Below are 13,901 nucleotides of genomic sequence, written 5' to 3'. Positions count from 1 at the left end.
CCGATTTTTTTTAATTATTTTAAGGGCATATATCTAAAAATTCATAAAATGCCAACGGTATATAATTTTTAGGGTAAATAAAAAATAAAAGTTGTAATTAAAATGTAATTAATAATTATTGCTAGTTAAACTCAAATTTATTTTTTTGTATAAAAGTGATACATTTTTAATTATACAGTTTTCTAAATATTAAAATTGAAATTTACTCTATTTTCCTTTGAAATAAAATATTAAAAATTATTTTTCAATAAAAAAAATTTGTCTGCGATCCTGCCAGGAGTCGAACCTGGAATCTTCTGATCCGTAGTCAGACGCGTTATCCATTGCGCCACAGGACCGTTATATTCGAACGCATGGCGACACGCGACACTTGCCTCCACAATTGCCCTCCCATAATACTTAGTCACATATAAGAACCTAAAAACACATATAAATACACATTCTCACACACATATGTATTTCGTCGCCGCCAACCACAAAGTTTGAACTCTTTAATTTATTCATTATTTACTTAAGAAAACAGCACTATTTATAGTTTATCTACACTACAAATATTTGTATTCAAAACATCTTCATAGTCTTCTTCTTTTTCTCGTTCAAATAAATACTTATATTGAGTTTTTTTGTTGCTTTTTATGCTTTGTACGCACGAGTGTTATCTTCTTGTGATAGTTTTGAGTGGATGATCGCATAAAAAACCTGTTGTTGTGGGCTTCTTGAAAGTGTTAAGCATATAAACATATGTATGTATGTATGTATATGTAAATGGAAATGATTGTAATTATAATTAGATGTGTGTATGTATATATTTACTTTTGTTATTTAATATGCCATGTTAATTTCTTGACACAAATTTATCGATAGTTTTGTGCTCTGAAGAGTAGTATTGTCTTTACTTACAGTGTTATCCAATAGTATGAGTAAATCATTCGATGGTCAAAGTAAATCATCTGTTACTCTTACTTAAGGTGTTATTTATATCTACTGAATTTCAAAAAATCAATTTTATACATCAAATATAAATATATTCGAGAAAATTCTTCGAAAATTTGAAGTTAATCTGGAATAAGATGTAAGAATATTTTAACTTAGTGTAATCTGCGCCCAAAATTTTAGACACGCTTTTCTCGTTATGCGAAGGCAATTTCTCTCCTGGACCGATCGAAATGAAATATTTGGTCTACCTTCTCAGATATATGTATAGAGTGATCCAATTAGAGGTGCTTTCTTCAATAACCTTTTTTTGACAGATCACGCGTTAGTCGTGTCAAGCTGTTATGTTATTTTTGTACAGTATTGTTTGGTATTTCATCATGGAAAGACTTACGCCTGAACACCGTTTACAAATCGTTCAGCTTTATTATGAAAATTTTGTTCCGTAAAGAATGTGATTCACGCGCCTCGCTCAGCATATGGTCAACTTAATCGGTCTACTAAGCGTACTATTCGCAACGCCATCATTCACCTTGAGACTCAGCATACATTATTGGATAATATTCGACCGAATGAATAAAATTTAGCACGCAGTGAAGAAAATATAGCAGCCGTAGCTGAGAGTGTACACGAAGACCGTGGATCTTCATATTTCTTAAAAAATAAGGCGGGTAAGAACATAACCGTCAATGGCAACCGTTATCGTGCCATGATAACTGATTATTTGATGCCTGAAATTGAAGCTCGTGATCTTGACTACATTTACTTTTAACAATACGGCGTCACTTCGCACACATCACATTAGTCAATGGTTTTATTGAGAGCATACTTCTGTGAGCAGATAATTTCACGGTTTGGGCTGGTTGATTGGCCACCAAGATCGTGTGATATCACAACCACCGTCATCGGGATATGTAAAGTCTAAAGTCTATGCGGACAATCATGCTTCGATTCAGGTCTTGGAGCAAAACATCACCAGTTACCAGTCCAATTGCTGGAACGAGTCGTCAAAATCTGGACTCAACGGATGGTCCATCTGCGACGTGGCCGCATCCAAAAAGAGATAATCTTTAAAGTATAAATGCCAAAGAAGTTTCCGGGTTTTTTCTTTGAAAAAGTAGGGAACCTTGAAATGGATCACCTCTGTCATTCATGAGTTGTCGACCTGAGTGTCTATTATCATAATCATTTATTGTCAGAATTATTTACTCCATCTAATAAAATTTATTTAAAGAGGTACTAAATCGTATAGTAAAGGATATAGAAACATTTTCATCGCAGCACCATCTATCGAAGATAAACTTCAGAGACTAATGTCTTATTTCATCTAATTTCTATAAGAACTATTATAAGTTTGAGTAAAATCGGTTGGTAGGCTTTTCAGTGGGTGGTCTGTAAGGGGTAATTTTTTTTGACCTGCAATGCAGAGTCAAATAATTAGCCCTACATTTTAGTATTAGAAACCAGAGCACGATTAGCAGAGTTTCTAAAAGCGAATACATATGTAATGACGTATAATCTACTTTTAGTCCAATATAAGCTGACATTTGCAATGCCGAAACCGCAATCATTGAACCGAGCAGAATGCCAACTGTGCACGAGGGTCAAATAGGTATTTGGTGCAGTTGGCGTATTGGAAAGTTGGCATATTCTTGTGGCATGCATGATGTATGCAACACACTAAAATAACACAGTGCCACCAAGCAATTGCAGCACCTAGATGTGTACGTGCCTTCAGCAGAAAGAATCGCATTCGTCAGTTATGCCCAAAACGAATCAATTCCCTTTAGAAAAAGACATGGATATATGGGTATCAGTGGTGGCATGCGAGTGAACTTTATAAATCACATGCATATAAGAACTTACAGTGTTGTGAAAAATTGCAGAAGTTCTTTCAACGAAGTTAATTGTACTGAAAGCGAGCCAAGTTAAAGCATGTAAAACCTTTTTTGGTGGTTCAATAAAAAATCTCTGGATGTTGTGAAAAAGGAAGTATTGTATCAGAAAGTTTGCCTTCAAAACATGTTCGGTATATTCTTTGAACCCACGATTTCACATACTGTAAATCCACAGAACTTTCTCTGAAGACATTTATAAAACTTACACTGGAAGATATATGATTCCTAGTCGAGGGATGCAACAATCCGGCAAGTTTAGATATCGAGTCTCAGAGCAGAGCTGCGGAGGTTCCATTGCGCTATTTTCTCTGAATTTCATCCAAGTTTCAGTCGTTGAAGATTAGACCTTTGACTATGAAATACTAGACAGCACGAAAGACCTATGCATGAAGATAATCCGTTTGATCAGGAATATTGCACAATGTTAGATTAGATTAGTGCGTTCCAAACAAAGGATGTGCTGATAACTGGATAATGTGAGATCAGTCTAGAGTTTCAGAAGTAATACTCGGTTGGTGAAGTAAAGATATTCTGGAGGTTTAGTTATATGATTAGACAGAGTTCCATTTCTAGCCTCTCCCCTGCGGAATGCTAGGATAAGTAATGTCAAATAATAGACCCGCGTTGAAGTACATTATGCCAACCTGAAGATCTTAGCAGCTGATTCCCTAAAATTTTCTTTCAACTCTGTCAAAAAGTTGTGGAAAACTTTTCGTATATGAAAGCAGAGCGCCACAAATTGCTTACAAATAACTGTATAGCTGATAACGAGGATCTGATTAAAGACTTAGCGACTTTCCGGGGTTTCAGACGCAATTATTTTCCGACCAGCACTTACTGCCATTCAAAGTGAAGCCGTCAGCATTTTCACCGACTCCTTTCCAGTGAACGGCGACCTCGGGGTCTAACCACCATCCATTGTAGACGATGAGCTTGAGTTGCCGCGAGAAACGAAAGTGACCCTTGCGCAGTTTCGTTCTGGATATTGTAGCATGTTAAACTTTTACTTATCCAAGATAGACCCCGACATATCCAATATATGCCCTGTGTACAATGAGTCTCCGCATGACACTGGTCACCTCTTTGCATGTCCTACTAACCCCATTCAACTGCCATCCCGCTCCTTTTGTTCCGGTCCATCGAAGCTGCACTTGTTTTCGGCCTTCCGTTGGGTGACGTCGACGGCAACTTAGCTAATCCTTACCATCCTTACGAGGACACTCTTCAAGGTGAGATCTCGACAGCAGCGCTTATAGAAGCTTGTTTCATAATACGAGGTATGACATTTAAGTAATGAGACTGATTCCATAAAAACTGTATATTTGAAAATTATTCTACAACTCTGCCATCCCCTTCAAAGTAGTCCCTTTGGGCAGCTATACAGCGATTCCAGCGCGTTTTCTATGCTTCGTAACATTTCTGGAACGCTTCGACTGGGATGTCCGCGAGTACCCTCGTCACGGCCGTCTGGATGTCCGTAATCGACTCAAAATGGGTTCCTTTGACCACCGATTTTGTTTTAGGAAACAAAAAAAAGTCACAGGCTGACATGTCGGGCGAATAAGGCCGCTCTTGCAACACGGCGATCCCTTTAGAGGCCAAATACTGGGACACGCTGAGGGCGGTGTGGCAGAGGGAAGGATCCAGTTACGAGCGATGCCTGGGCGCATCCTGTTGACTCGTTTACGCAATCGTTCGAGTACTTGGCAATAGTAGACTTGATTCACAGTTTTCCCCGGTGGAACGAATTCTTTATGGACGATTCCACGGCTATCAAAAAAGGCAATAATCATCGTTTTCACCTTCGACTTGCTCATGCGAGCTTTTTTCGGGCGGGGGGCGCGCGGAGACAACCATTGAGAGCTTTGGCGTTTGGTTTCCGGGTCTAAGAGGACTACCACCATACACTCTTAAATTTTTAGCTTACGTTTCCGAAGTTGTTTCGCCCAATCTGTCGCAAATGCGTTGCTCTTGATTTCGTTTTTCCATTTTCGTGACGAGCACTTCGAACACATGTCTACTCAACTTGACGCAGCAGGCGAACTAAGCAAGCTAGAGCGATGGTACATATATCAATGGAAAGGGGAGGGATGATGAAAAATAGAAAGGGAATTTCAAGGTCACAGGTTTACCACAAGCGTGGCAATAAAATCAGTCTCATTACTTAATTGTCAAACCTCGTAAAGTACTTGAAAACTTGCACGAACTAATTCTGCCTGCTTAATTTTTGCACAATACTGTACATCGTAATTTTGGTCACCAGTTCCGGTCACAGTTTTGTGGGTTTGATATGTACGCCAGCTAAACTCAGTATATAAATAAGTACAAGTACGTCAGTGGTAGTCCGGCAACCGCAGTTATAATGTTTTCGCATTCAATTTGGTTGCAAGTCGGTACGAAAATGTCAAAGAAGTGGCGCAATATGTATCAAGAAATATTTTTGCAATTTTCGGTAACAAGAAATCAGAGTAAATGGGTCATGTCATGTGCAATAAGCACAGCTGTAAGTCTCAATAGACTTCCTATAATGGGTGCGGCGTGGAGAGTTTGTGCGAAAATTACTTGGCGGAGCTTGGTGTTCGAGGTCTAAATTGGAGTCCAGATTAATCTTTTAAAAAACTGAATTTGTATATGCCAACAGAGCTTTTTGATTTTGATTTCTAGAAGAAACGCTTAAAAGCGGCTTGCACAACTGAAGCACCCATTAACAAACTTGAATGCATGCCTCATATGTCTCAGCGCGATTTTATAGAAATTGTTCGTGAGTTGCAAGCGATATATTGCAGCAGCTATGATATGCCACATCCTACATGTGGAGCTTGCGAACCTTTTTATTTATGCAACATGTCACAGTGGCACATAGTATAACGGTAATGCGTTGCATTCCATTTATTTTGATCGCATGTATATTTATAACTTTGATTTTATTAGTGCATTTTATTTGTCATATGAAGGAATGAAGTAAGCAGAACGACTGCGGCATGTGAATGAGCTAACGAAGCTCCTGGGAGTTGCGACTGTCAACTTTTCTTATACTTATCTTGATAAAAAAATGATTGTAGGGAGGCGGAGAAATAGTGGTTATCGTTACTTAAGTAGTTGTGAAGAATTTTGCCGAGCTGACAGTACTGTGTCGGACAAAAATCCAAGTTTGTAGGCCCTTCCGTTAAGGAAGGTTCTTTTCTTTGAAAAAATACTGGTCTTCCTATACAATAATAATAAATTGGTACTTGACAGAATTGATCCTAACCCCACACATCTGACACCCTTGGGTCCGAGCACGTCGAAATAGCACGTTTCTTGGGCATGGATATCGCCGATGTCAACTTATCTAATCCTTACCATATGGGAATTAGGTACTCGTTACAACAAAAACCGATAATATAATTTATATTCTTGGGAAAGCTTGAAGAATGGTAGATCCTGTTCAAATTTTTAGGTAGAGAGGGGTAAAAGAAATTATAATGTTTTTTGCTCAGGGAGTTCTGCGACTATACATTATCTCTACAAGGAATTTGCTCTAAATTTATAGCATAAGAAATTGTCTTGAAAGCTTTACAAAGCAGCCGTTGTAATCTTTCTTGCAATCCACCGTTACATTTTTCAAAGAGAGCTTGCAGTAATTAGTTGAGGTTAGTATGGTAAGCTTCTGCGTTACGCGTAGGCCAGTTTCGTTTCTCAGCGATGCCAGATGGAGTGCCATTACGTAGTTCATAAGAACTAGTCATCCCTCAGTATACCAACGCTTGACGGGCCCTTTAATAGGTTCTGCGGCCTTACTATCTTTACACCTGCTATTGTTTCATCGACCGTCAGATCCTTATATCTTTGAAACGTTGCCTTGCTAATGCGGATTAATTGCACAAGAGATACTCCATTGTTTCCCTGGCGCCTTGCTCTTGTCATTTCCGATTCCGAAGCAAGGTTAGGAGTAGTTTTCGTGATATAACACCTCTTCTTTGCCATTCACTAGAGCAGGTGTTTTGATTCTTCTGAAGTGTAGTCCTTAGAACTCGTTTGTGTTTAATCATCCGTGCCTTGATCCAAGTTATATGTGATATTCCAAGTCGTGGACAGTACCGATGGGAATAGAAAGCTCTTATTTATTCCATGGAGCTCTGTAATGACAAGACAACGCGTCAGAATTCGATATCTTTGAAGACTAAAGGAGCTCCTCCCTTTAGACGCAATTCCCTCACTTATCGCTCCACTGCTTCAGCTATTTAACTTTAAATATAAGATTTTCCGCACACAGCGTTGAAATTGTTGTCAATTTCGATTAATAACATGGAACATTTGTAAGTCGTTACTTGAGCGTGTAAGTCTTACATATCGACATTGTAAATAGGATTGCATTAATATTTGCTCATGCCGTCGCTTCAGTCAAGAGTAATTTCCACTGATTACCTTTCGCATAATGGCGCACACGATGAGTAAGTAAGCCGTTGATTTACATTTATAGATTATAAGTATGTATATATATACATACATACATACATACACAGCATTATCTTTAATGTTGTCACGCCTGCGGTTGTGTGTTGCTGTCTTTCTCGCTCGTTTATTCCTTTCATTTCATTATGTCTCGTTGAGTAATTTAATAGAATTATAATAAATGTTAAAAGCTTTTAATTCGCATTAATAAAATCGTATTTAATGCCTCTCTTTGGCGCCAAACCAGTGCTGCTGGGCGCGCTTATCGGATGGAGCTCGTGGTGCACTACTTTTTGCAGTTACTGTAGTTTTGTTTTTCACTTTGGTTGTTGGCGTTAATTTTTGTGGTTAGCGAAGAATGAAAATATCTTGTGAAGAATTTTTCAGCTTTTTTCATTTAATATTTAAATTTGGTTCATAAAAGCGCTTTCGGTGATAGTGAAGACAATACACTGGCGAATGTTGAGCCCAAAATGAGTTTGCTGTTGAGGTAGAATCCAAAATTACAAAGGAAGCTGTTTCGAATGGTATTTTTTTGGCAGTCAGTGTTAAATGTTCAACTTTATTAGATAGCAAAAAGCTGCTCCTAAGTAACCATTTCCCAGTCAGAGGCGACTTAAAACTTGTGACACCATTTTGTTTGTTCGACAAATATTAAGACACACTTCAAAAATGTATGAGAAACATTTGTTAAGAGTCGATTCGTGGATAATTTTCTTGAAGACTTTCCAACCTTCTCATACAATTATTTTTAAAAGTAGCCTCTGAGTAAAATAAGTGAAGTTTATTGGGTTCAAAGTGAAGTCTAAGTTAACGACACGGCAAAAGCCTTACTCTTCTTAAAAACTCAGCGAACATCTTATATGTTTTGAGAACAGTAATGAATTTCTTAAACAATGCGCGTAAAAACATTAAGCAACGTGGGTGCCGCGCGAGCTTTTATAGAGCCAGCTAGCAGCGAGCTTACAGTGATGTCACCGTGCGATTTTCACGTCACAACATATCAAGGCGCGAGTGTCACCTAAGCACTGGCCAGGCACGGTGCCAGCCTTTCTCTTATAGAGCCAGCTAGCAGCCAGCTTATAGTGATGTCACCACGCGACTTTCACGTCACAACACATCAAGGCGCGAGTGTCATCTAAGCACTGGCCAGGCACGGTGCCTTCCTTTTTTTATAGAGCCAACCAGCAGCCAGCTTAGTTTGGTTTCACAAAAGAATCAGGAGAGTTTCAGTTCCTTAAGTCTTCATAATCCATTTCTTTCAACCTTCCCTAACCCTGAAGGACTAAAGTCGAAGCCAACGGCATCATGTGTATCCGAGGTGATCAAAACTGCTTCGCTTTGCGATTAATGAGAACTGTAATGAAAGTACTGAGACTCTCCAGGTCAGTTTGAGCAATGATTCCCCAGAATTTTTTGAATTCCTGAAAAATCTAGTTTCTCGAAAAGTAAAACTTAAAGCCTTAAAGCACAGGTGGTCACCCTTCGCCATCATGCCCCCGGTTGTCGAGCTTCCTCATGAATGGAGCGTAAAATATATTAATCGTGAACAGTTAGATGATTCCGCGCACACTGCGAAAATTTGACGCAATTACGCTCGCGGCCAACGGCTTGTGTCGAAAACGCACGCCTGCAACACCGGCAACTGCAACATCAACGGCATTTGTCACAAATCTGCCTGCCACGCAGGTAAATTTACGACTAAGTATTCATTTCAAAATGAACGAACGAAAAAAACAACGAGAAAATGAAGAATCCATGCCCAAAGCCAGCAAATGCGCACTAGTGCGGGGCGTGTTGGGTGCAAAAACTCATTAGAGTGGCAAATCAAAGTGTTTGCGATGCATCAAATTGTCGGTCGAATTGAAAAGCATGCCTGCGGCTGAGCGAGCTATGCGTAATGATGTACGGTTAGGTGAGTGTTTTTGTTGCACTGGCGTTGCGTAACCCAAATTCGGTGCCTGCTAATGCAAGCGCACACAAAGTACACAAATAGAAATACAAAAACAAATTAATGCAATGAAATCGTTGCACGGCAACATTTTGTTGTATGCGTAGTTGTAGAACGACGTTTTGTTGTTGTGCGACATTTTTGTGTGACAGGTGTTGCATTATAAAATTCGCATTGTTGTATTGTGTGCTTTTGGCGTTGGAATTAATTGTTGGTGTAAAAAAAAATTGTATTTTTATTTTAGGTATTTATTTAATTTTTTTTTTAATTTGAAGGGGTATAATTCAGTTAGAAAGTTACAAAATCATTTCTAAATCGTTGGCCAATATCAAACTTCATTTGGTGTTAATTTTTTTATTTGTGAAAAGCCACTAATTGACATTGTCTAAGACACATATCAAAATTTGGGTTTGAAACTTTGCTTATGCAACTGTAAAATGTTTCTTAATCCGTGCACCATGCAAAGCTTTTTAGAGGGCAACATAATCCCTTTAGAATATATTATAGGAATTTTATTTAAATAAAAAAATTTTCTAAGCTTCTATTTGTCATTTTCTCCAAAAACTACTCCAACGGTGGCTCATGAGCTAGTGTTAAACTTGCCACTTATAGACATCTACGCTGAAAACTGCGCAGCAAAATCGGCAGTGCGACTACAGGCTGCATAAAAAAAATGCCATGGAGAAAAATAGTAAGACTTTTTAATTATGCCTTTTTTTACAAGCCTTTTTTCTAGGTTGTTATGACTATCAGTGACATCTGTGTCAAATATCATATCAAAATAATCATTAGTGTTTAGTATAGGCTAGGCTTTCTGAAACACATAATTTGAAGTCGGTGCTTTTTAAGATGAACGAAATTATTCAACAAAGAAGCTTCATTAAATTTTTTGTGCGGAATCGAATTTCTGATACCGAAACGTTTAGAGTATTGAATAAGGTCTTCGTTGATACGATAATAGATTGTCGCGAGCAAGTGTTTTTGGTTGGTACAAATTATTCAAATCTGGCCGAGAACGCTTTGATGACGAACTTTGTCCAGGACGGCCATCGCCATCAACTGATGTTCTACACGTCAATAAAATAAAGGAATCGGTGCTTGAGAAACGACGAGTAACAGTCACAGATGTTACTAACCTCGTTGGAATATCGGAAGGATCAGTAAAACCCATTTTGAAAGATCATTTGGGCTTGAGAAATTTTTTTCAATAAACAGCGTCGCGTTAACGTCTGTGAAACAATATTTTCCAACTACCAGGATGTCGTGAAATGCACTATTACTGGCGATGAGGCCGAATATAGTGGCAAGATGAGCCCAAACCGAAAATCCACGTCAAATTAGATTAAAATCACGGTTATGTCGACAATTTTCTTCGGCCATCGAGGTGAAAGCTCCAATAATATGGTACCTTGTGATTTAAAGACCCTTTCAAAAACTCTATACCGTTTATATTAACCGGAATTTATTTAGTTCTTTTCATCTGTGAAAGCTTCAACCTTCTCTGTTCTACCAAAGGTTTTACCCATTAGAAACAAATGACTGGCACCATTGCGAAAAATTTCTCTTTTATGTCTATTCCATCTACTGCATCTGTTTCGCAGTAATACTCGTATTATGTTAGTTCGCTCCAGATTTGACAAGTAACATGATAGTCAAAGTCTTTTTAGTCTAGATCATACCATGGTCTTCTCAGCTCAGCTTTTGTTATATTATCCCACTTTGCTCGAGGGTTCACTAAAACCCATTTTCCGGTAAAGCGGGAAGCTCTCAAGAATGATCTACGATCTTCACGACCTTTAGTCACTTACGACCTTCTTACACTTTGCCTGACATGGACCATGCTTAGACCTATTAAATGGCTTAGTTGAACCCTAGTCATGTGGTTTAACTTTTCTGTCACCTGAGTAAGCATAAATAACTGATGAGTTAATACCAAGGGCTGCCTCCGTTTTGTTAAAAACTTGTCAGGACTCGGAGTACATTGCTCTCCTGTCAGCATTAGATTGTTGTGTTTGGTGTAAGTTGAGCTGACTCCTCCTTTACTCTGGTTGTCTCAGAATCGCCGAAAATTGTAATGCCAGAACGCGAAAACATTGCTTACGGCCATAAGAGATGATAATATAAGTTATTAGAGTCGGTAGAAATCTGCTAACAGATAAATGAAAGTAGGAGGCTACTTTATAGCGCTGAAGTGGCATTCCGCCCGCACTACTAGAGTAACCTCTGATAAGTTCATGGGAGATTAGTGTATCCAACAAACTCTAAGAAAGCATGTGATGGCAGCCAGAAAGTTGAAATCAGACAGTCAGTTGCCAGCTAAGATTTTGGAACGCTACGGTGGCAAGTAGGCTGAGCAGGAATCTGAGTCTCTAAGCCTGAGTCGAGCACACTATGGTTCTTATGAAAATTGTTTCGTTTGTACTGATTTGGTTGACCTGGTTTCAAGTACAGTAGATTTCCTAAAATCCTAACGGTAATCTCACAACATTGATCCATTTTCGTTATGATCTTTAAATCAGATTGACCGTCTGCTTAATAGATCTTTAATTTTAAAACAAAGTAAGGACCGTAGAAAGAATGACTCTTATTAGTCTGAAGTTTGGAAGAAATGTATGGGATTATGTGAGGGCGCTGATAACATATGGTCGGTCTTGGAACAGATGGATATACTGTGTTATTTGCTGATTCAATGGAAAAAGAGGAAACTTATGTTAAAATTCACGTCCAGCGCTTAATACTTGAGTAGCTTCTAAAAATTATAAAGAACATCTTGAGTTGAGTATAAAGAATCATTTTTATATGTTGGTGAGCAAGAGAGTCAATATATAATAAGCAGACGCCAGCAGATTATGGGTATATGCTTCAGATTCCCCTCCATTTTAAGCCATCGATACGAAAGAGTTTTAAAACGTGCCTAAAAGGATTTGATACGTTTATTTTTTCATATTTTTCACTTGCGCAGCACATCTCCAATTACTTAAGGCTTACGCTTAACAAGTCAACACATACACATGAGCTGCATTCAGCTTTCATACACAAATACAATGTATGTGCGCTTGTAATTTTATCAATAACTCTAATAAATGCCAGTTTCGAAAACTAATTACACGAAAAATTCGTAAAAGCTAGTTTGATTTGATTCAATCAAGTTAATTTTGACAAATTCGCAGAAAATGTAACAATTTGATTCGCTTGCATTCGCTGAGGACATCTAACGAGCATAATTGTATTAGAGTCACTCATACGCCACGTGCAACCAAAATGCGAACTCACAAATATGTATTTATATATACACACACCCACGCACACACAACTAAACAAATTTGCCAAATTGCTACAAGCAATTTCGCCAATCACAGGTGCGCCTAAGCGCACATACACCTACAAGTTCACATATATGTATGTAAGCCCATAATGCGTTGCGTACGTGTGGATGTGTATGGCAAAGCAAATCGAATGCAATTGAATTACAACAAAGAAATTGTAGTGAAATACCAAAGTATATAGATCTGATAGCCTCACAGTTTGCCAGGGCTGATGATGTTAGTGTTGCTTTTGCAGTCAGTTGGCTTATTTCTGCTTTTGTTTTTTTTTGTTCTTAGTTTTAATACCAAAATTCCGTTATTTCCAATAGTGTGTGTGTGCATGTGTCTAGTTTGCAGTTTGTAATGTGATTTGTAATGATATGTGTTGCCGGTGAACGCACCTGGGCGGCGATTTGAGTTGAGTAAATAAAATTAAGTAGAATTCGGACGCAGTTCTCGGTTATACTCGTTTAGTGGGTTATGAGCAAAGTTCGGTAAGAACATTTTTGTAAATTCTAGAAAATTTTTATAACAATTTTCTGTTGAAATTAGGCTATTAAAATTGGGACAAAAAAGTACCTAGAAATTGTAAATAATCGTGAGAGATGTCGAGCTCTTTTGCCACCTTCAAGGTCTCAGTGGTAAATAATTTAAGCAGAGGAAGAAGAGGAGCAACTAAAAGTATATTGAGCTACTGAAGACTTACAGTAATGCTACTTCGTTAAATTCTCCTAAGCCTAACCTGATAGTCCATATTTTTTTGGAACTCAAGAGTTATACTGAACTCTTCTAACTAATCAGTGCTCTATCGGTGTACAATTTAAATGAATATCAATAGTAGAAGGTGACATAGAAACATCTCAACACTTCTTTGCAGAATAGTCTCCCGTCTTTGCGAGATGAAGGCTTAAATACCTGGGATCTCACACCTTCGGGTATACCGCTGAACTGCTGGAAATAGAAATAAAACTTCTAAAAACTAATTTCAGGAGTTCTGTTTTATAGCTCAGTCTAAGTGCGATCGCCATTTTGAGAATCAGTCATTGAAGCCAACTTAACCTAACCTAAGATGGTTGTAAACTTAGCTAAACAAAATTGTTTATGTATTTGTATTTAAACTTGAATGGACTAAGAAATAAATTCTAAGTAATATTATTGAATATTTTCAAGGCTTTTAATATTTGAAGATAATTTTAATGGCGGTTGAATGGTGAGCTTATGGATTTAAAGGTAGAACTTATAGCTTCCAATAAAGTATGTTATTTGGGGGTTTTGAGAAAAATTGCTGATTGTCAAGGTAACTAGAAGTCGAGAAATCTTTGAGGTATAACGATCTTGTGAAGGCAAAATCATGAAAAGAGAAGTCATTGAAGACTATGT

The 13,901-nt window shown here is 38.0% G+C and overlaps 1 non-coding gene across 1 annotated transcript; it reads right to left on the bottom strand.

The window, feature by feature from the left end:
* Positions 1 to 265: 265 nt before the first annotated feature.
* Positions 266 to 338, bottom strand: Trnar-acg (transfer RNA arginine (anticodon ACG)). Its single transcript has one exon. It is a non-coding gene; the product is annotated as a tRNA-Arg (tRNA).
* Positions 339 to 13,901: the final 13,563 nt, after the last annotated feature.

The sequence above is a fragment of the Bactrocera dorsalis genome, chromosome 3 (assembly GCF_023373825.1).
Source record: "Bactrocera dorsalis isolate Fly_Bdor chromosome 3, ASM2337382v1, whole genome shotgun sequence".
Classification (NCBI taxonomy): domain Eukaryota; kingdom Metazoa; phylum Arthropoda; class Insecta; order Diptera; family Tephritidae; genus Bactrocera; species Bactrocera dorsalis.
The sequence above is the reverse complement of the archived record's forward strand: the minus strand, read 5'-3'. Positions and strand labels throughout refer to the sequence as shown.